The sequence below is a fragment of the Stegodyphus dumicola genome, chromosome 9 (genome assembly GCF_044657685.1).
Source record: "Stegodyphus dumicola isolate Sdum_Otavi_A_Nest chromosome 9, ASM4465768v1".
Taxonomy (NCBI): Eukaryota; Metazoa; Arthropoda; class Arachnida; order Araneae; family Eresidae; genus Stegodyphus; species Stegodyphus dumicola.
The window spans coordinates 151867641-151890687 of NC_140776.1; the positions used below are offsets into that span (position 1 = coordinate 151867641).

A 23047-nucleotide genomic window follows, 5' to 3' on the forward strand; every position below is an offset into this window, starting at 1 on the left:
CCCAGTTTCCCTTAGAAATTCTTCCAAGAACACGCCTTCTCTTAGGAAGGTAGCCTTCGAGTGTTTTGCCATAATAAACATATCAAACCAAATCACGACAACGATTTTTATGTCCAGAGTATCGAACATTTAGTTGAAAGCTTCCATAAGGATTTGCAGGCATGGAGTGATTATGTTATGCCAGATTGTACTATATTACATTGCTCAATACAGTGCTCTTCAGGTACAATAATCACTGTAACTTACTCTTTGAATCTCTCTGGTGAATTACGCTTGATGAAAAATGTTTTAAAGTTATCAGAAAAATAGACGCGAGTTTAGCTCAATAACATTATAATTGTTTAATATCATTATTATTAATTGTTATTGTTTAATTATCAATTATTGCTTTCATTAATCAGTTATTTATAATTTCACAAGTAGTAGACGCGATTTAAACTTACAAAACTTAGTTGATCCTGTCAAGCCCGAGATGTGAATTTATGTTAAAGCTGTGATTTTATAAAAGGATTCTTTTAACCGTTTCCAAGTCTCTGCCACTAATTTCAGGCACTACGATAATTCGCTCCAAGACGGTTAGGAGTTTGATACTAGTTTATACTACCAAAGAAGGTTAAACTCAAGAACTGTTACGAGATTTTAAATCAGTTATACGTTTCCAACTATTAATCGAGTTAAAGAAGTTACATTCATGCAAATTTAAATTTGATTATTCATAATGATATAAAATGAAAAGTAAGCAAGCTTACTTTTAGAAGTGTGGTCTGAAACCTATTTGGATATATTCAGATTTTCAACTATGTTAGGAATAAATATTGATGAATTAGTTATTAAATAGACACTGAAATTCAATACGTTCATTGTCACCAAAAATCTATTTTTGTGTCTTTTAAGTTTTTTTTTCTTAAAAAATATGAGGGATATAAAAAATGAACATGGAAGACAGATGGCATTTTTACAATCTAAATGTGAAATGCACGAAAATGAGACATTCGAAGATAAATTTTCGATTTCCTTGGAATATTCCAATAATATAATCATTTCAATGTTTAATATCTAATGAAATACATTAGCATTTACTTGTAATGTCTTTCAGTTGCGTTTCTCAAACATTTTATTAGTGGCGACCGCTTATATAAATTAGGATACTCTGTGGACCAACTTAAACTTAGTTTCCCTTCTAAAGTAATTTCTTAGCATATATTACTGCCTTATATTTTTAAAGTAAAATTAATTGAAATTCGTTAAATTTGATATTGGTAGTAACTGAATAAATTAACAGAAGAAAATTTGCATTCGTTTTTAATAATTCAAAATTTTAGAGTTTGAATAATCATTACTTTATTAACATAAAAAATTCAATCAATTTTGGTACTCATATTAATGAGATGAATAAGCCAGCAGAAGTTTACATAACTGTTATACGTTTGATTATATGCTGGCAAGTTTAAATCTGAGACTGGCACATACATCGAGTCTATTTCGATACTTTATTTTTTTTTTATTTAAATTAGTGATGAAAACCCCTTCTCATACAGATACGTAGAAGCAAACTGGATTACATTTTTTAAAGCACCGTTCATGTTCACAATATTCGGTTTTCAGTGGTAATGAGGACTAACATTAATCACAAATTCAGCTTGAAGTTTCTTAAAGTTCGGTGTCGATCTTCGACTGCTCTCTTTCGGTAAATGATAATTTGTTATTATCAGTATCGCAATGGTAAGGATCAGGAATCCGTGAAAATTCGTTATATTTACCACTTGGAAAGCTGCTTTCAAATTATGACCTCACAGCTAAGAGACGCAAACATATATCAATTCATAATTCTTTTCTCATAATGGTGTCATTTTCCGCTAAACAATATCTAAGGTTGAAAGGATTTTCTCGGTTTTACACAACTAACTCACAAACCAAGTTTTCTCTCAAACTCCTTCTCCTTAAAAACTATTATTTTCTCTTGGGCATTGAGAAGAGTCAACGGATTATCTTGCAGACATATCTGGTTTCCATAGTTTTGAGAATACATCTGCAATATATATTTAGCATATCATCAGCAAGAAAGGGCATAAAATCTGCCTTAATTTTGCTTACAAATACTCCTATCTTAACTTAATTTTGCTACAAATACTCTTATCTAACTCTTATCTTAAGTACTATCTTCCTATCTTAACTGAAAGAGTTTCATGAGTGCCTTAACACGTAAAAGCCAATGAACTTCAGAATGAAGAAGAAGCTGTTTGTGCTCGCTATAATCTTCATAACGTAATAAAAATATTTTCTGTTCAGAGGCTTTGCTTAAATAAAGTTGATTATCTTAATGCTGTTTTTAACACGGTTTTGAATTTAAGTGACATACCTTTGGCGGGCAAGGTTACGATGAGAATGAAACAATGGTTCCAAGTAACGTCAAGTGCACAGCTGTATCTTTATTTACAACACTACTATGCCTACCGGCAGCACATAAGCATTCTGTACCGCGTCACGCGCATAGGGAAACATTCGTACTTGTGATTGGACATACCATCCCATGACATCATTTGCTGTTGGCGTAACGACGTTTAGACAGGTTCTTACGGTTTTGTTTTCGTTGAATGACGCGCATGAGGGACACGTAAGTCTGAAAATGATTGTTTATTTTCTTTGAAACGAAAAAAATTAGCCGCAGCGTTCTGCAGATGACTTCTTGTTTCATGGAATAATAAAATTATAAAATCTTTCGAGGAAGCTGTTAATATCAGAAGCAATCTTAAACGCTTAGATCATATAAATAGTTCATGAATTCAAAACGCAACGATCTCATTATAAAGGCATTGTGTGCCAGTTAAGTATATTGTCATTATTGCAATTTTGTTGCATTCTGTTCCTTTCACATTGCAGTAAATATTTCCTCTGCAAATGTTATTTTATTTCCATGTTAACTTCCATGTCACTTCTAAAATTTTGTTGCCTTAAATGAAAGAAAAAAGCGCATCAGTTTTGTCGCTGAATTTGATGTATGTGTATAAGAAAAGAAACTTCCTTCTTCGATAAACACTAATTTTATGCAAAGGTAGAAAGGATGTTACAAATTAAAAAATGGGCAATATTCATAAGTAATATTTTTAAATGCGTACCTTTATTTCTGTGTTCCAAATCTATATTAGTCTAACTTCAAAAATAAATTTTACTTTTTCAGACTGATTAAAATATTGTGAATTTACTGTGTACTATGTTAGCTCCCAACGTCGTTTTTGCTACTTCCGAAAACTGACTTGTCTCATGTTTTTGGAGATTGCATCTATAGAAAATGGATAAATAGTGAACATGAAATAATGATAACAACACCTTTAATATGAAATGTTTTAAATTAAGAATACATTTATTAACAATCTATGTACTTAATGCATACTTATGAAGTTAACACAAAAAGAAATAACAGTTTATCTCCCCAGGAAAAAAAATCACTACATTGTTTATATTAAATTCGTCACATTAAGGTGTTGTAAGAAGTGTGATCTCATAGCAACAAAAATCCCACGAACGTAATAATATTTTTGGTACTGCTATCAAAATTTAAACAAACGTATGGAGGTACACCTCGAGCCCAAGCAAAGGCATTCCTAAGTGTAGAGGAAATGATGTCATCGAGAACCATATCCAATCACGAGGAGGGATTTTTCCCTATGTGCGTGGCGCGGTACAGAATGCTTTTATGCCTGCCAGCAAGCATGCGCAACTGAATAAAAACTTACACATTTTTTCCTATCAGTTTACACTTTTCCAAGTGCGCATGCAGGACTTGTAAATCTAATGAATAACGTTTTCTTCTTTAGTTTTACCAGTTGGCAGAATTTTCAAAAATAACTTATCTTCGTGAATGTCTCACACCTGACGTAACAAGTACACTGTGGATCATTGTCCAAGCTGAAGATGTTTTTTACCACGACGTTTTCGCCTTGCGTTGTTTTCGTCCGCGATGTTTTCGGCTGTAGCCATGTAACGATCTCCCGCAGGTGTTGTAACTCTAGGTCTGCCTGGAACATGTCTTCTAGACACAGAATGCTTGGACTCAAACTGATTCCATAGTTGGTGGACCACACTACGAGAGACATTGAGACATCTAGCAGCATCAGCTTGTGACATCCCCATTTCTAGCCGCCCGCCACCTCAACGAATCGGGAAAACGACTTCTCCTGGACACTGATAGATTCTCCTTGATATTGTCCACAGAACTGTAATAACAACTGAAGATCCTCCTCGTGAACAAAAAATACAATTTTTGCATTTTTTCTACTACTCCTATATAAGTATTTATTTCTATAAAATAAAAGTGGTAGCTATTGTTTTTCCATATATATTTCCTTAAACTTCGTTACTGACATGCATATGAACTGTGAATTTAAACGTTACTGACATTTTTGTAATGATGATCTTTGAAACATGCTGTTCATTAACTTTTGGAGGGAAATATTTATGCTGCTATGGTTTTTTAATGTTTTTCTGATTTTGCTATTGAAATAACTACATATGGCGTACGTGCGAAGAAAGCGATGCTTATTATTAAAGCTAAAAAAATAATATAAAAAAATTTGAAAGCTTTCAGATTTTATATTACGCCCAAAGGGCCGTATCTATCTTTTGCGTGTTACCTTATCTTTTGCGTATTATTAAATATCATGTTCTTTACACTTAAACCATAAAATTCAATTCAACAGCAATATCACAAAATAACTTAAAAAGAGCATATCTTTAGAATTTCCGATACGCAATCTCGCATGCTGGAGATATTTTTTTTTCTTACAATGTTGCCATTGCTCGCTTTGAAAGCATTGAGTTTCTTAACCAACAATTCGTTAACATTTTACAAAATATGAAATAGATAATAATACAAATTCCAAAATTGGGCTTCCAGATACCCATATTCGAGAGGAGGACTGCGCTATTCAAAATTTGATGTCGCTAGGTACCGTTGGTTTTTCACACTGTGAGAAACATACACGCATTCATGCCGATTATTCATTAATTAATTTCTTTAAATAAAATGCAGGGCTCTAATAGTATTTTGTGGCAACAATATGAAAAGTGAAACGTCGTTTATACTGAACCAACTCAAAATGTCAAAACGAAATTAATAGCCCTTCTGGAAAAATTGCCCCTTTGGGTTAAAAAAAAAGATTGGGTTAAGAAGAATGAGAGCAACAGCAGGCTAGTGGACTCCGAGCTCAGCGAGAGTATGAAAATCCTTAGCAATGTGTTTTAGGCGACCATTAACCAGTTAACTGTGGCGCCCTCGTTTAAGAGTGCGCACCGTTTTGTATCGCCAGAATCGAGCCATGACGAGTATATTCGTCAATCATAGAGTAAGTTGCGCTGGTAAAATATTGGATGAAAAAGATGGGTTTATTTTATAAAATTGAAAATTTTATGACTAATATTTACTTACTTGGTTAATATAAGCATATATTACATACATATTAAACTGAAAACGCTATAAATTAAATTAAATATTATACATATAAAAGTAAGAATTTAGATTCCTGCTGTGGAATTAGCGAAACAGGGTATTATACACAATGGAACTTTGCAAAATCGAACACCATTAACGTGATTCTTTCCTGATCTTACGTTTGTAGCAATGCGAACACTTTCGCGTAGGGTTGTTTTTCTCGATGTTCCGGGTATATAATCCGGAACATGATTCCTGCCTAATTGGCTTATATTAGGTCTAAAATGGCTGAGTTTGTGTCGATTTCTTTCTTTCAATTGGATACGTCGCAAAGGTGTCTTCAATAAATTTGAGCAAAAAGTTGATACGCAATAATGTTCCATTATTTTTTTATATAATATGAATGCATTCAAACACATAATATCTAAGAAATGGAGAAATATCTTTTTGAGTCGTTTTCTTGCTGTGGAGTACGCTATGATAACTCCATCGCTCATATCCACTCCACCCATTTTTTTATTATAATCAATCACTAGCTCCGGATTCTTTGTTATTATTTTACTTTTCTCTGTTTCTATTACGTTGCTTTATACGCGCGTTGCGTACACTGCTTTATACGCAAGACGAGTATACTCGTCAATATACTAAATCGTGCCGCTTCTCCATGACGAGTATACTCGTCAATCACAGTTAACTGGTTAAATTCGAAAATTCTTAAGGTTTATTTTCATTTTTAAAAGATTTATTTTTTGTGCTACTCTTTTAGAAAGCTCGTAAGATTTTAAAACATGAGTAACATTTTTATGGCCTAATTTTGCACTGAAATTTTTTTTTTGTAAATTTAGGTTTTTTTATTTTAATTTTCATGTCATGCATATCACAAAACTGAGCATAATATGAGATTGCATTCAACTTACAATTAATGATTTCAAACATTAACTCAGTGCACTCGTGAAATTTAGATGGAAAGCGACTATAAAGTATATCAATAAATTTTTTCCAAAATAGTTTGGTGCCACTGAGCATGAGCAGCAAATTTCACTGAAATTTAGCATGATACAGTTTCATTTATGATCACTCAAACACATCACTGCAATGATGTAGAGTCAATTAGGTTTACCGAAACAGGAAAAATCAGCTATACCCTCCCCGGGATTCGATCTCCAGACCTCGCATTCGGTGGTCGGACGTGCTTTCAGTTACATCATACGGTACTCGGTAAGAGAAGAAAATTTATTACTTTCTCCCCTTCTTAAAGGACGACTGAGTAGGACGAGACCCAATCGCAAAATTCAAGTGCTGACGAATTATTGCCCATCACGTTTTAAGTCGGGCTCCACTTTCTAGAGCGATTAGGCTTATTTCGATGCAGGAAACATGAATAATCAGCAATAACCTTCCCAAGATTCGAACTCTGGACGTACTAATTGGAAGTGCTTTTTATTACACCACGAAAGCATGCGGTAAAGAAGGAGATTGTAAAATTTTTACAATCGCATAAAAGTTTCAAACAATATATTTCACTTGATATATACTACATCTTTCCTTTATATTAAGCCTTGTTTATTTAATAATATATGTTTATTTAATAATAAATGATAAAAAAGAAAATAGAATGGCACTTCTGATGCGTTCATAATTTTTACAGTTGGGCGTACCTTACATCATATTTGTACTTTTACAACCAAGTTAGTAACTGAAACTGGCATATAGTTTCTTCATACTGAAGATTCCATGCTTAGTTTCGGTTGAAGACATACATTATTTGAAAGTATTTTGTTCTTCTAAGCTGTATGGGATATCTTTGTCTGGCATCCAAATTAAATGTGGCGAAGATTCGTCCTCGATATCAGTTGGTTAGCCTGCAATCATATTTTTCCTTTAGTCACTTTCTGTAGAGAAAGACTGTAAGGAATTGAAGGCATTCCTTTTATGTGCTGCTGTCGTGCAATGGCTAATATATCTTCTAGACACAAACAAAATCCCGAGATCAACACTGAGCAGTTTAACATTTTATTTTTATATGTTTCCGATCGTTTTCATAATAATTTATGCATTTTATAGTTTTTCGTGATTCATAAATCATTCTAATCATAACTGGCTTCTTAAATTCCTTGTTTAATCTCAACTTTTAATTACATTCAAATTATTGAAATCAAAATACAATGAAACACAATGAATCTAAAATGGTTTGTTGGATACACAAATTGTCAGTACATTTAAATTGTCAGTACATTTAAGTCTCATATGTTTGCACATGAATGTATGATCATTTAGTGAGATAAATTACTGCATTGATTGATATAATTATAACAAGGCATTTTATGTTGGTGTAAGTACAATATGATTCATATGAATCTTCTTTCACTCTGTGAGGCAAAATATTGCATTCAATACAATGCTTACTATAACGAATTTTAAGTTTGTGTGTAGTATAGTATGCTTATAATACATTTATATGCATTTGAGTGTAATTTGACGTTGTGAGACTCGTTTGTTACGTATGCAGTAAAAGAGCTCAAAGACTTGCTATCTAAGGGAAGGAAGGTCTTCGCGGATGATTTATTGAGTAAAACTAATTCCTATGTCATGTTACATACGGAATAAGCACCCATGCAGCTAGTTTGTTCACAGAGATTCAGATTTAAGTCGTACTATTGATTTCCAGATTCACTCGGCCATCGGGAAGCCAAAGTACTGTATTTAGTGGAATACGTATGAGATTGCATCGTAATATCTTTATTCAGATATTCAAAATATATATCAAAAGTAATTAAATAATATTACCGATTTCTCTGTGGGTTTAACAGCTAATGAGAATCAATATGTACGTTACGTTTTAGACTGGTAACGTACGAACTATTATTTACAAGCTTATAGTTCTTAAATAAATCCAAAATGATCACCTAATGAAACTTACCTGTTGTGGGATTTTTTTGACTAAAAACTTTCTAATTAATACATATGTATTATAAACAAAGCTTTTCGTTTTCAGCATAGTGCACTTAAGACAAAACTGGTAAAAATGTTATAAATAATAAACTGAGAGAAACGAGTGTTTGTAGAAGATTCAACTGCCACGAACTTGGAAGCGACTACTTTACTTTTATTACAAGTTCTTTGTTTCCTTCTCTGCACGTGCCGATTTAACGATTTTTAGTAGGTCAAAAACTATCTATCGCGATATTAACGATACAAGTCACGTTTCATGGTCATTTAAAGCTTTGATCCTAACTCGTGGCTATTAGAAGAGGCGAAAACTGGATTTCTCATCTGTTGGGTAGATGAGTAGTGGATTTTGCATGAAAGAATGTAAAAGGCTACAGTAGTGAAAATGAATATGGATATTAGGTCTTGAAGCAGCTACCTACTGCATAGGGGTTCCGTTTTGTAAGATTCTGTAGGAGGGAAGAGTGATTTTACATCGTTAAACTCTGTATTAATAGCGTTATGGCCACATTTTCAACAAACAAGACTTTATACGTTAAAGAGTGCTAAAAATAAAAATTTTTACTTTGATTATAAGAAGAAAACATACTTCTGTTTATAATTAAACTTGATATAACACTTTTTGTTATAGCTAATGCATACATAAATATCTTTAGATATTCGTGTAAAAATGTTCTATCTTGTCCGATTCTTTATTCTATAACTACTATATATAGAACTAATTATATGTATAAAAATTAATTTTTTGACATTCCAACTAAAAGATTTGATTTCTCAGAAATAATTATACATTATTAAGATATTCTGATAATTCACAGTATTTGCCAACTTGTATTCGGTTGACTATTCAGTCTTTCAAAACAGGATATTTGTTACAAGTGATTGCAAAGCAAGGACGTATTGAAGAATTTCAAAATTATTTCAGTAATAATAAAGTTTTGAGATGCATCTTCCTATGTTACGAAGGTAAGGATGAATCTTCCTGGATTTTTGAATAATAATAGTTTGCAAGCCCACCAGCGGACGAGCGGTAAATTCGCTGAACACTGGTAGTTCGGTCCGAGGTTCGAATCCCGCGAACGGGTTAGCTGCATGGGCCTTTTCGTGGTTTTCCCCATCTGTAACGTGTATACGAGGTCAGTTTCCCTTAGAAAGCCCTCCACGAAGGCATCCCTCCCTTTAGGCAGATAGCCCTAGTGTGCTTTGTCATAATTAAATACACCAAACACCAATAATAGTTTGCAATTGTTAATGTATAAGCAAAAGTTCTTTACCGTATTCAAAGGAAATAGTGCATATTCTTCACTATTTTATTTGCCTAGACTATTTTATGCGCTTTGAGATAGAATAAAAGCAGCGGTCTTCAAAGTGGTAGATTAGACACCCAGGAGTCGAAATAATATTCAGAGATCGAGACTTAGTTGGATATAAGTTCTAGGTCAATGTAAAAAGTACATTAAAAACCAATAATATAATAAATTAAAAAACAACTGAAACTTTCAGATTTTTTATTACGCCCAAATGAGCGTTTATATTTCCTTGTACTAAGTAAAATGGAAGTATTGTAATCGCGAAAAGTTTCAGGCAGCATATTTCAATGAACATATCAATTTTGACGCTTTCGAATGCAATTTAACGATGTTTTTGCGAGCTATCTGTACGTAAGGACAGAATAACATACTCTTTTTCTTCAAAAAAATTATGAAACTGCTTTAAAATGAATTCTGAAGAGAATTTTTTGTGGCGTCTGTACTCACGTACGTACGTATCTCGCATAACTCAAAAACGAGTAGCCTCAGAACGTTGAAATTTTGTATGTAGGACTACTATAACATGTAGATGTGCACCTCGTATTTTGGTTGCAATCGGCCACGCCAAGCATATATAAATATATTTATATATATATCCACTCTGTTACCCGGCTCAATGATCACAGTTTCTTTACTTTTATATATTTGTAAATTGTACATTTTTGCTTTAAAAATGATTGAATTATGTTGTTCTTATCTTCCGGTTAAGGGTTTTATGCCTTTATTAAATCTGTATGCAATACTTTTAGAATTATCAACAATTTTAAAGTTGTTTAAGTGCCGCTAAGCCTAATATTTTTTTGATGGCGGCCATTGCTTGTTTACATTTGAAACAGCAGAATAATGGATTTGTTGCCAATCTAGAGAAACTTAGCTTCGCAACAACAAAGATAAAACGCCTTCATTTATTATTGCGAATTAAATCATGCTTAATCCTGTCTGGAATTTTTTCGAGGAAATAAGTGTTTAAGATTTACTTCGTAAATTTTAATACAGATATTTTAAATTTTTATGTATTTTTGCCTTGTCGCGAAGTGAGATCTGAATTAATTGAATGAGAAATACTCAATCGCCTGTGAAAAACTGTTTCTTTTTTGTTTTGTTTGCTTAATTTCTTTTATACATCGTTCTAGCTTTATTATAGTATTTGAACAGAACATGTGGCAACGATTAGACAATTCTTTAAATGATATAAATTTTGTGCATTCTGAGTTATAATATGAACGAAATATAATACTGTTAAGTGAACCTAGCGCCAGAGTGTCGCTATGGTTAACAAATAGAGTGAATTTTAAAGAATGCATTTATTCTATTGGGGTTTATGCGCTGTCGGCGAAGTAGATTTAATTCAATCCACTAAGTTTAAACGAAATGCAAGAAAAAAAGGCGTATAATTTAATATTCCGTACAAGGAAGTCATGTGGTGTAGACATCTGATTTTTTTCATTTACAGTCATATACATGTTTCGAGAGCATTTGGGCTAAAAATGTTTGAAAAACAACAGCTCTTTAGAATTTCCGATAGACAGGCTCGCTTGCCGGAGTTAAAAATGTTTTATTCCCTATAGTGTTGCCACTTCTTACTTTGGAATTGTTGATCTTTTTTAATGAAAATTTCGTTAAAGTTTTATCAAGTATGAAATAGACATAAAAAATTGAAAATTCGGGCTTCCAGGTGTCCATGTTCGGTTGAAGGACTATGTTATTCAAAATTTGATGACTCTAGGTACCGTTTTCACAATGCCAGAAACCTACAATACATTAATATAGATTCTTCATTATTTAGTTTCTTTAAATATAATACAGGACAGTAATATTTGGTGGCAACAACTTGAAAAGTGACTCGATGTAAAATATCGTTTCGAGACTAATAGCCCTTCTAGCCTAACGCCCATTTCGGCTAAAAATTAAATTCTAACGATTTAATTGTAACATGATTTTCATGCTATTGTATATTTCACCAGCAGTGCATGGAAAATAAGTATTATGTAGAATGTCTAGGCAATGTATAAAATACCTGGCATTTTGGAGCAAAGTATCCGAATTATTCCAATATTATATAGTACGCTTTCCTTAGGCATTGTATGTAATATTATAGAAACGCAAGGTTTTTTTTTTTTTTTGAAGCAAGAGTCATGAAAAATTAGCAGAGTCTTCGCCGGGAATCTAACCACGGACCTCTGGAATACGCACCCAGCATTCAGACCACTACACCACGAAGGCACACCAAGAAGAAATACCTTATAATATGTACACATTATATAAAATGTTAAGGCTATTTAGACAAAGTATTAAAAGAGAGTCATGAAAAGGCTTTTATTGGAAAGATGTTATGAAGAAGCCGAGAGCACGAACACTTTCATTAACAGGATATATCAGTTTACTTTTGCTTCTCACAAACATCACACCATTAGAGATTCAAAATCAAACAGTTCTCGTGGTTCCTCCTTTAGTAGTCATCTCGGCTTCTTGCTCATTAACTTTTGGTAAGCAGCATCGGATATGAAAACACTGTTTTTACAGCGTTGCCTCGCACTTTACATAAGTTCATCATAGAATCGCCGTTGCACGTCAACATGCCATGATTCTTTCTTAGACGCTACTCATTGCTTTTCCGTTCTCATACAGCACAATGTAAGCTACAGTCTTTGCCGAACAAACTAAAAGAACTGCATTTTTTCAGTTTAAAGCAAAGCCCAAAATGTAAATGGTGTAAATGGAAATTCTCCTTGAAAGGCGAGCGCTGAGAGTTACACACCTTGCCGCGGGACGTTAGAAACGTAGTACGAATATATTCTAACCTTCTCTTTCTTCCATTAGATGGAATGAGTTCGTTGAATGTCAACAGGAAGTAACTTTCTGAAGATGATATTTTGGAGAACTTAGAATTTTTTAATTAGTAAAGTAATCTTTTGAGATCTTTTACTGCCGAAGCCTAATTCTGATGTCTGTCAACAAAGTTTATAAGAGACAATGCAAATGTGGGTTAATGGTTTACATAAAACGTAATCTGTTAACGCTGGAGACATATCATATGACTATGAACTATTTGAACGACACTTCATTGCAAATATCACTCAAGATCTCAGAAAAGAAATTAAAAAGAATAAGCTGAAATATGACACGGGGAAAATATTTTCTGCAACGTAAAAGCCTGAGTGAGTCTCGTTTTCTGATGAAGCTGAAAATATGACTCATTTTTTCTATATTCTTGTTTTGCGATGAAGCTGAAAATATGTTAAAAGTCTGATCTTTACTTCCTTGTACGAAGTAAAGGAAGTATTGTAATAGCGAAAAATTTTTACTTCCTTGTACGAAGAAAAGGAAGTAATTGTAATAAAAAAAAATCGGGTATCATATTTCAACGAAAATATCCATTTTGACCTCCGCAATTTAGAGATGTTTTTGAGTGACATATGTACATTGTAAAATAGATTTAAAATGGATTCAGAAGAGATTTTTTTTTCGTGACGTCTGTACATACGTACGTATGTATCTCGCATAACTCAAAAAAGAGTAATCTGAGAAAGTTGAAATTTTGTATATAGGACTGCTACAACATGCAGTTGTACACCTCCCTTTTTGGTTATAAATGGCCGCACTAAAAATATATACACACACTCTGTTACTTGGCTCGGTATTTTTATTCCTATACGTTGGTAAATTTTGCATCTTTTCTGCGTTAAAAGTTATTGAATTATGTGTTTATGTTCTAGTTAAGGTTTTATGCCTGTAGTTAATCTGCATGCAATGGTTGTAGAATTATCAACAGTTCAAAAATTGTTTAATTGCGGCTAATCCTAATGGAACAGCCATATTCGTTTACATTTCAAACTCAGCAGAGTAGCGAATTCAGTTTCTGCACCTTCAGTGTCTTTTTGCCGAATGGGACCAAAAGTAAACAGTTTTGTGCTCTGCAACGTCTGCCTTCTTGCCCACTGGCCGAAATCCTTGTTTTTGCATAGAAACTGTAATTTGAATTGTAAAAATATTTTTAAAATTGTTTTAGCTGTATGAGGTGTCTTATGTTTTTCCATAGTTTTTAATTTTTAATAAAGATATTTTTAATTTTTATGTACTTTCGCCTTGCAGCCAAATGAGAACTGAATTTATTAAATGAGAAATATATCTCTGAATAAATTCGCGGAAATAAGTTTAAATAAAATGCAGCAAAAAGTGTGTATAACTTAATAGGCCGTTATATGATGTAGTGTCCATATCAGATATTTTTCAATTAGAATTAACTAAGCAAATTTCATGTACATATATATATATATATATATATATTACCATAAAATACTATAACATTTTTTTATCCAGCTACAAGAATTCTGAAGCTGTAATTACTTAAATTGTCAATAGAATTATAAATAATGAGTATCTTTCTAGAATTTCATGAAAAACTCACACTAATATTCAAAATTAAAAATTTCAAACACTTTAAATTAGAATTCTTTTGAAGGAATTCTGATTTAAGGGGTATCAGAAACCCCTATACCGACAATGTTAAATTGGGCATTTTCGATGTACCTTTTCTCAAAATTTGCTGTAGATACAAGCTTGAAATTTGAAATTTTTTTTTGTAATTAAAGTATACTTATCTGATTATACTGAAATGAGCTTTTGAAACATTTTGAATTTTAGAGTAAATTACAGAATATTTTGTTAGGCATAGTAAAATTTAGCACTTTTCTCACTTTTCTTTCTTTCTTTTCAAAAACATTTAAAATATTTCTGTGTTTATTACAAAAAGCTCATTTCAGTAAATATTAGGGAACCTAATAAATAAGCCATAAAAAGTTTAGATACCTGTGAGCAGTAGTTCCTGAGAATAGGTACATCGAGTATAAAAAAATCCCGTTTGGAGAAAAACGCGTTTTTATGTAATAATCCTCATTGATCAAAGCAGTTAGATGACAAATTAAACTAGATATTTGAGTTCTACTACTACTACAGTTCTAACTGTAGTAGATGCTTTAAATCTTCCTTCTGTTTAGTCTTCTTCTGTTTAGTCTTCTTCTGTTAGTTTTCTTCTGTTTAGCCTGTTAGATGCTTTAAATCTTCCTGATACTATGTAACTCTCTGCAGGTTCACAAAGCATTTGGGTTACTTTGTAAAAATAATTTGGTGCATTCTTTATTCTCTGGCTTCGTGTCTCTAAAAATGGTGACTTTAAGAGGACTCATGCACCTTAAAAAGCTTAAGATCTTCGAATATGGGATTGTTGCTAGAATTGAGATAACTTATTTATTTTTACAGCTAATTACATAATATAGCTGCTTTCTGAACTAGTAACCAGAAAGTTTGTGTTGCCACAAATATTTTTATAATTTAATCTTCTTTGTGACAAAAATTTTTATGCACTCACGTCTCCACCTTGCGCGCACAGTTTAAAACATTCTGTTGCATAATTTAATTCCATATTCAACATATGTCTTTTATACTATTTGGAAACTACTGTGAACCAAAAATCCTTAGAATTTCGTGTTAAACTTTTATTTTATTTAGAGTTGAGTTTATAAAATGTATTTTATTAAAAAAAAGGAATGTTTTCGTGCATAAAGTTTTGTAATATTAAAATATTCATCAGAATTTTGGTTCAGTTAGAAGATAGTGCTCATATAAAGAATTCCATCAAATTTCAAGTATGCACCATTAGCCATTTTTAAAATATCATACGCTCAATGTGGAAACATGACGTGAACGCATAAAAAACTTTCTTACAAAGCAGATTAAATTATAAAAATATTCGTGGCAACACAAACTTTCTGGTTACTAGTTACCAAAGCAGCTATTTTATGTAGCCAGCTGCAAAAAGTTGGAAATAATTGCTTTCAAAATAAATAATAATAATAAAAATTCTTGCAACAGTCACATGTTCGAATATCTTAAGGGTTTTAAGGTATATGAGTCCCCTTAAAAGCGAGATTCCCATTTCGAGAACTTGAAGTGTGGGAAGTAAGAGTGAAATCTGACGAGCAATGGTATGATTAATAATAATGACTTCATTTTGTTTGCAATGTAAATGCATTTGTGCGAAGAAAACTCTTCTTGCTTTTTTTCTTTCTTTGAAAAACGATTCTATAACAGCAAGTATCGTCAGTATAAAATCAAAGCATTCCCTTCAAGTGTTTTCCCTATTAGTGTAGAATATTTTAATGAAAAATAGGATCGAAAATGTTAGTTGGTATTTTTGCTAGTTATTGGCTAATATATTCTTTGGAATAGACTAAAAATTTTTTTCTGTGATTTTGCAGATGCGCAGCGTGTTTCCATTTTTGCTTCAAATACAAATTCAATCAAGCGCTTGAATAAGATTTTTGGGAAAACAACTTCGTTATAAATTCTAACGGAGTATCTTTAACATGTTCAAATTACTGATAATGTGGTAAATATAATTATACATTTTAAAGATGTAATTTAAAAATTCGAACAGAGATGAATTGCATTTTGTATGTTAAACTGTTTAACTATTTACTTCTGTTAACAATTTTTTCATGCACCTAATAACAGTGCAAGAAATCTATCATAGACGGATAGTACAATTTTGCTGTATATTAAGAGTTTAACTTGATGCAAAGTCGAAGGCGTTTTTTAAATACGTATCCTCTTTTGGTGACATATATTTTAAAGTTCCATTTATCATTCTAAATTCAAACGATAACTGAAATTTTATTTTGCAAATCTTTTTTCTTTATTCAAAACGTTTCCTTCATTTTACATTTTTGTTCCTGATTAATTATCTATAAAAGTTTCCTTTTCGACGAATTCTTTTCGATTTTGCTGACTCCAATTGGTTCAGTGATTTCCGTTACATTCATGGAACGGAACGAGAGAAAAGTGTTAGTTGATAATATTTGAGATTCCCGCTTTTATCTCCCAACAGAAGGTTAAAAAAAGATTTTGCTGAGTATTTTCTCGAAGATCTTGAATTGACTTCACCGCTTCGTGTGAGTACGGAAGGTAAGAATGATATTTTACATTTGTATAAAAATCATGGTATAATTAACATACCTTTTATTTTAGGAATTATTTTTTTTATTTTAGAAATTCTCATTTCAGGATTTTAAAAGTCTTCATAATTTATATACATGTATAAAAAAAGAAACGCAATATTTAGAATCAATATCCGCCAAGACTCTTAAACTATCTAAAAGCGAAGCCCAATTTGAAAGCAATTTAAAGCCAGAACTTGGAAAACAAAACTGAAATATAAGTAAAGCAATACAAAAATAAAACAATAATGATTAAATATTAAATAATAAATAATAAAAAGATAAAGTAGATAATTACTTTATCTTTTCAACGAACCAGAAGAATTATCAACTGAGCTATGTTTTCTAATTACATCTGTATGACTAGCAAAAGAAAATAATCAAAGAAATTCCTTTTTTTTAATAAACGTAATTAAATGAGAATATGTTCATATAAAATTTGAATTAAAAAGAATTGAAAGAAATTTTAAATGGAAATCATTAAGATATAACCTATCGCAACGCGAATCGAATGAAAATATATGTATAATATTCAAAAATAATAATAAAAGAAAGATAATAACTCTAAAATTACGGGAACGGTAAAATTGCATAAGCTTTGTAAACGTGTCAAAACATACAAGAGTGAAAATTAAAAGGGGCAACTTAAAATTTAAGTTAAAAAAAGAAGCAAATCGAAAATAGAGGGAGAAAAAAAAAGATGGTGCCAAGTATCACGGCACTCCTTTCCCCAAAGAAAATAAAAACCGGAAAGATTTCAGGTGTCACCGGTCGCCCAAAAGGGTTTGTTAAGGATTTTTACGTTCTCGCTGAGACTGCAGTCTACCAATTTGTTCTTTCACTCGCTCCTGCTAACCTGCTTCACTTTTAGCTTGATTATTAAGCATCGTTTTCTTCGAAATAACGCCACATATAGTTCAACACCAAAATTAAAAAATTTTTAGAAGATACAATACGTTTTAGAATTCACGATGCCGTGTTAAGTATTGGCATAAATTTTTTTCAGTCTTCTCTCAGTTCATCATATCTATGTTCAGTGTTCTTAGTAAGATAGCTAACAAAATTTTATTTCTGCTTTTATTATTAACGTTTTATATATTAAATTTATTCATTAAATATCACATTTTTTTTAGCTTAGCCACATAAAATCAATTTGACAGTAAAGTAAAAAAATATTTAAAAACAGCATATCTTTAGAATTTCCGATAGACAGTTATTGGTTGCCATACATATTTTTATATTCGCTATATTATTTCTTTAAAAACCAGGCGCTTCCGAGGCCATCCGAATAAACGTGTTATCATAACGTATGCAATAATTTTAATGATTCCATTCAATATTTCATAAAAATATTGAATTTTTTAATTAGACATCTCATGCTTGTAATACATGTTCATCTAAATAAATCGCATTAACAAGTATAAAAAATTTTCTGAAGAACTATTTTATTGGTTTTAAATCGCGTAGTTTATTAATCACTAAACTTCCAGGTGAAATTTGACAGTACCTTAGGCGTTACTGAATAGCAAAATGCTGCCGTGTGGAAGATAAAAGTATTTTATTTCCGGCCCGCAGCGACACATTTATGAAATCAATAATGAAACATACTCGAAATTCAAAATCCGGTCTTCAGGTGCACATGTTAGAGTGAAGAACTATGTTAGGCGAAATTTGATTGCTCTTTTTCATAATACGAAGAACATACATACATGCATGCAGATCCTTCATTATATCACTTCTTAAAAAATAATACGAACTATAATATTTGGTGGCAACAATTTGAAAAGTGGTACACCGTTTATATTGAATCAACGCAAAATTCAATTTAGATTCAAAAAGTCTCTTTTGGGTTATTAAAAAGTTTTCTTCCAAACCAAAATTAACGGGTAAAGTTAAAAATGCAATTTATAAAACTAAAGGTTCAGAATAAAATTTTAAAATAAAATTTCAGAATAAACGAAAATAGATAAAAAGATAATTTTTCTGATATGATGTACTGGAAATTTAGAAAATGGGATGGGGAGCTACATTTTTTTCACAAAAGAGGCAAAAATTAAACTAGGAAATCAAAATAATTGTATAAAAGACAGTTAAAAAATTGTGAAATGGAGACAAATTTTAACTCTTAATTTTCCAAACTGGATAATATCTGACGTATATATATAATTTAAAATAACTTTCTCGAAAATGTCAGTTGGTTGCAAAAGTCAAGACAGAAGAGAAAAAGTAAACAGTAAAACGTAAAATTAGGCAAAGCAAGCAACTCTGCAGAATTTCTTTGCTCCTGACGAAGAGAGATTTGCATCGGTTCGTCCTCGAAATTAATAAAATCTTGGTGAAAATCTACACCAAACACAAGACAGTTGCTTTGCCTAACTATATTAACATTATAAACATATTTTAATGACCTTGAATTTTAAGTTATTTTAAATTTGTTTATTTTTGCCTTAGTTTGTAACTTGGAATAGAAAATTTTCTTCCCCAATTAAGGATTCATTCAGTTTAATTTTTAAGATAACTCTAAATCACAAAAGATGATTATTTGTACACTGATGTTATAAAAGTATGTAATTCTTTGTGATAAAAATATTTTGGCTAATTTAAGTAAAAATTAGTGTTTAGGTTAGGTGTAGTGTTTAGGTAAAAGTGTGTTACTTTTGTCAAATTATTCATTTTACGACAGTTGTGAAGAAAATAATAGAATAATTTATTTCAGTAGTATCAATATTTTAATGGCTTTAAATTTTTATTTTAAATTATTTTAAATTTGTTTATTTTTACCTTAGTTTGTAACTTGGAATTCAAAATTTTCTTCCCTAGCTAAAGATTCAGTCAGTTTATTTTTTGAAACAACTCTAAGATCACGAAAGATGATTATGTCTACATGCTGTTATAAAAGTATGTGATTCTTCATGAAAAAATAATTTTGCCTAATTTTAAGTAAAAAATGTAGTGTTAGGTTAGGTCTAGTGTTTAGGTAAAACTGTATCACTTTGGTCGAATTATTCATTTTACTACAAGTTGTGAAGGAAATAAAGGAATACGATAACTTATTTCAGTAGTAACTGAAAATATTGTTCTCCAATAATATTCAAATGTCGCCAATAATCGCCATTTCTTAAATGCTTTTGAATCCCTTCCCTTATTGTGAATTGTGTCATGTTGTTAAATGAACAATTACTGAAACTCATTTTCTATTTAATAAATGTAAGAGATGCACACTACAAGAACTGTAATAACTGACAATACAAGAATTGTAATAACTGAAAAAAAGTCTAGTTCTAGTAAAATATATGAATTTAAATATGAACACGAAATTCCTAATGATCAGAAAATTAGTCGTCTTCTTTAAGTTTCAGTACATTTTCCGCTTTCAGCATTATATACAGACTTCAACGATATTAGAATTTTCCCTCCATATTTCAAATATTATTCGCATTTCTAAGTACGTGTCTAATTTTACCCCTTAAAATAATTATTTCTTTAGCGTTTTTAAAATAATGCATGTTAGGTCTTGTTTTCAGTATCTGAATGCTGTCCACCGAAAACATTACGCACGGAAACGTCTCAGAGAAAACAACGCAAGTGGAAAACATCTTTACACAAAATATTAAGAGAAAGAAAGAAAGCAAGGAGAAAATGCTGCCGTTCTAAATTATCAAGGTATAAAACATCGTCGTAGAAAATAAGGTTTTTTTTAAACGTTCACAGTTTTAAAACATCATCGCAGAAAATATTGCATCGCAGACATGTATTTTCAGATCTTAAAACTTTTAAATGCAAGTTCATACTACTAATCAAATTTTGTAAATTAGATTACTATGATTCCAAATTTATAAATGAGATTAATTAAATAACTAGTCAGTTTAATTATTAGTATTAATAGTTAATTAATTAATAATTTGTAATTAATAATTAGTTTAACAGTTAACTACAAAAGCTGAAAATTATATTATAATTATTAATTATAATTCTTAATTATAATTACATTATAATTAAGAATTAGATAGTTTAACAGTTAACTAAAAAAGCTGAAAATTCTATCACCTGTTACATTCTATTAGCGTTAATTTTCTATTCATTGTCAGTTTTTGAATTCTTAAATTTTCTTGCTTTTACAGTAAAAACAAATTAGTAAGCTAAATCAAATATAAGTAGAACTATTCCTCATTCCTTCTTCCCCTTATTCGTTATGCGAACATCCATTTAAAATTCTTAAAGTCTGAAAATATGTGTCTGGTTTGATGGTGTTGGTATGATTGATAGGTGCTTAATTTTTTACCACGATATTACTTAGGACGATAATTAAAACTGCGAAGATTTTAAATCGATTTATTTTCTACGGCGATGTTTTATGCCACGATGTTATAAAATTGCGATTTTTTTCTCCTTGCTTTTTTCTCTCACGATGTGATTGTGTTTGTTTTCTCCTTTCACTGTTTTCTCCGCAACTCTTTCCTCCACGATGTTGCAACTCTTGTAACCGTCAATGTGCTGCCTATAATTCGGAAAAATGATGCATTCTGAGACATTTCAAAATTTAAATGATTTTATTTACAAATTCTTTAAAAATGAGTCTCATCTTTCTTATAAAACACGTAATGAATAAAACTGATATGTTCTATCGTTAAGGTATAACTTATAAAATCTAAAATTATATGCTAGATGAATTCAACTGTAGTACGTCTTAGAATGTAAAATATCAGCGTTAATAAAAGAAAGAAGAAATTCTGCTTAAAATTAAAAGCATTACGCAAGTGCATCTATTATGTTGATATAGATGTCAAAGGCATCGTAATCAAATTGAGCTAAAATATAATGTTTGCATAAGAAATGTAATGCGTAACCATCCTTTACATGAAGCGCTGACCAGTATGAGTGACCGCTAAACAGTGATATTTGCATCCAAGTTCAAATCTCTGTGACTAGGCTGGTTGCTTATGAAATTTTGCGGTTTCCTTCATGCGTAATGTGAGTACAAGGGAGTTTCCCTTTAAAATCTCCCATGAAGGTATTACTTCCATCAAGCAACTCCGCGGGTTTTGCCATAATCCAAGCAAACAGACATTCTACTTGAATTATTATTTATGCAGTAATTTGCGTGTTCTTTGATCTGCATTTAACAAGTAAATGATGAAATACAAAAGTTTTTAAATATGTAAATTGCTTTTCTCATGAATAAAAATACATGGTGTGGTGTATTTCATTATGGCAAAGCACACTGAGGCTCTCTGTCTTAGGGAAGGGATGCCTTCGTGGAGGACTTTCTATGGGAACTGGCTCGCATACACGTTACACATGGGGAAAACCACGAAAACACCCATTCAGCCAGCCCGTCCGCGGGATTCGAACCTCGGACCGAACTACCAGTGTTCAGCCTTTACCGCTCGGCCGCTGGTGGGGAATAAAAGTACATGAAAACATACAGTGGGAAAAGAATGGAATTTAAGAAAATGGTAAGAAGCAGTCTGTCCATGTTAATTAAATTAGCAAGAATGCATATAAAGATATTAATTGACTTATCTTACATAAGCCTAATGTCATTTCTATGATGTAAAAAAAATCTTTCATATTATTAAAAAATTTTTTAGATTTTCTGTGGTTCTTTGTCATTTGTTCTACCAAGTAGAATAGTTAATTATGTCAGGCGGAAAATGAATTAAATAATTTTTATCTTCTCTTTCTTTCGAATTTGTGCATCTAACTGCAGAACAACTAATAATTTAACATCTTTCATTTGTAATCTTTGTGAACCCATGTCAATACTATTAAGCGACATATTTCCCCCCCTTTTCCCGATTAAACTAATGATATAGAATGTGAGGATGCATTAAAACTTTTGCTCACGCAATTTTAGCTTGTACAATGTAAAATGATTGCGTATAATTTCAAAGACTGTAACTACTTTACATTATTTTTCGCTTTCTAAACCGAGCAATTACAAGCATCCATATCATTAATATAGAAGTAGGCCTATGTTTTAATTCTTCTTATATCTTGTTTTATATTGTATCAGAGCATATTACGTAGCTTTTATTTATTTTGTTAATCGTAGAAGTGCAACAATTGTCGGAAAAAATAACATTTTCTTTGTGGAACGTAAAATAGCTTTTAATGTTCTTGTTTTGGAAATTAACAATTAAGGACGAATTGATCTTTAAATGCTACACATGTTCTTTGCCATGTGAAACACGTTCGTGGAATCTGCACTGTATATAAAAGAAAACGAGCCGCAAAGATGCGGAGGACATGGAGTTTTTAACCTTGGATGCGTGAAGTTTACTTTCGTGTAGTAGTAAACAAATGAAGCATTTTCTAGGTCGCAGAACTATTTAGTCAGTCAGTGGATAATTTTCTTTTGAATT

At 31.4% G+C, this 23047-nt stretch overlaps 1 protein-coding gene across 3 annotated transcripts in view; it reads left to right on the plus strand.

Moving 5' to 3' along the window:
* The window catches only part of LOC146995515 (uncharacterized), a 47260-nt gene that overhangs the window by 11057 nt on the left and 13156 nt on the right, over window positions 1-23047 (plus strand). The window contains exon 1 of one of the 3 annotated variants that reach the window (XM_085824244.1): window positions 16491-16650. The exons of 1 other annotated variant lie outside the window; for it this stretch is intronic. The gene's annotated coding sequence lies outside the window, so the exon portion shown is untranslated. Of the gene's footprint in view, window positions 1-16490; window positions 16651-23047 lie in introns of those variants that run through there. One more of the 3 variants, XM_085824245.1, reaches the window with a different exon arrangement.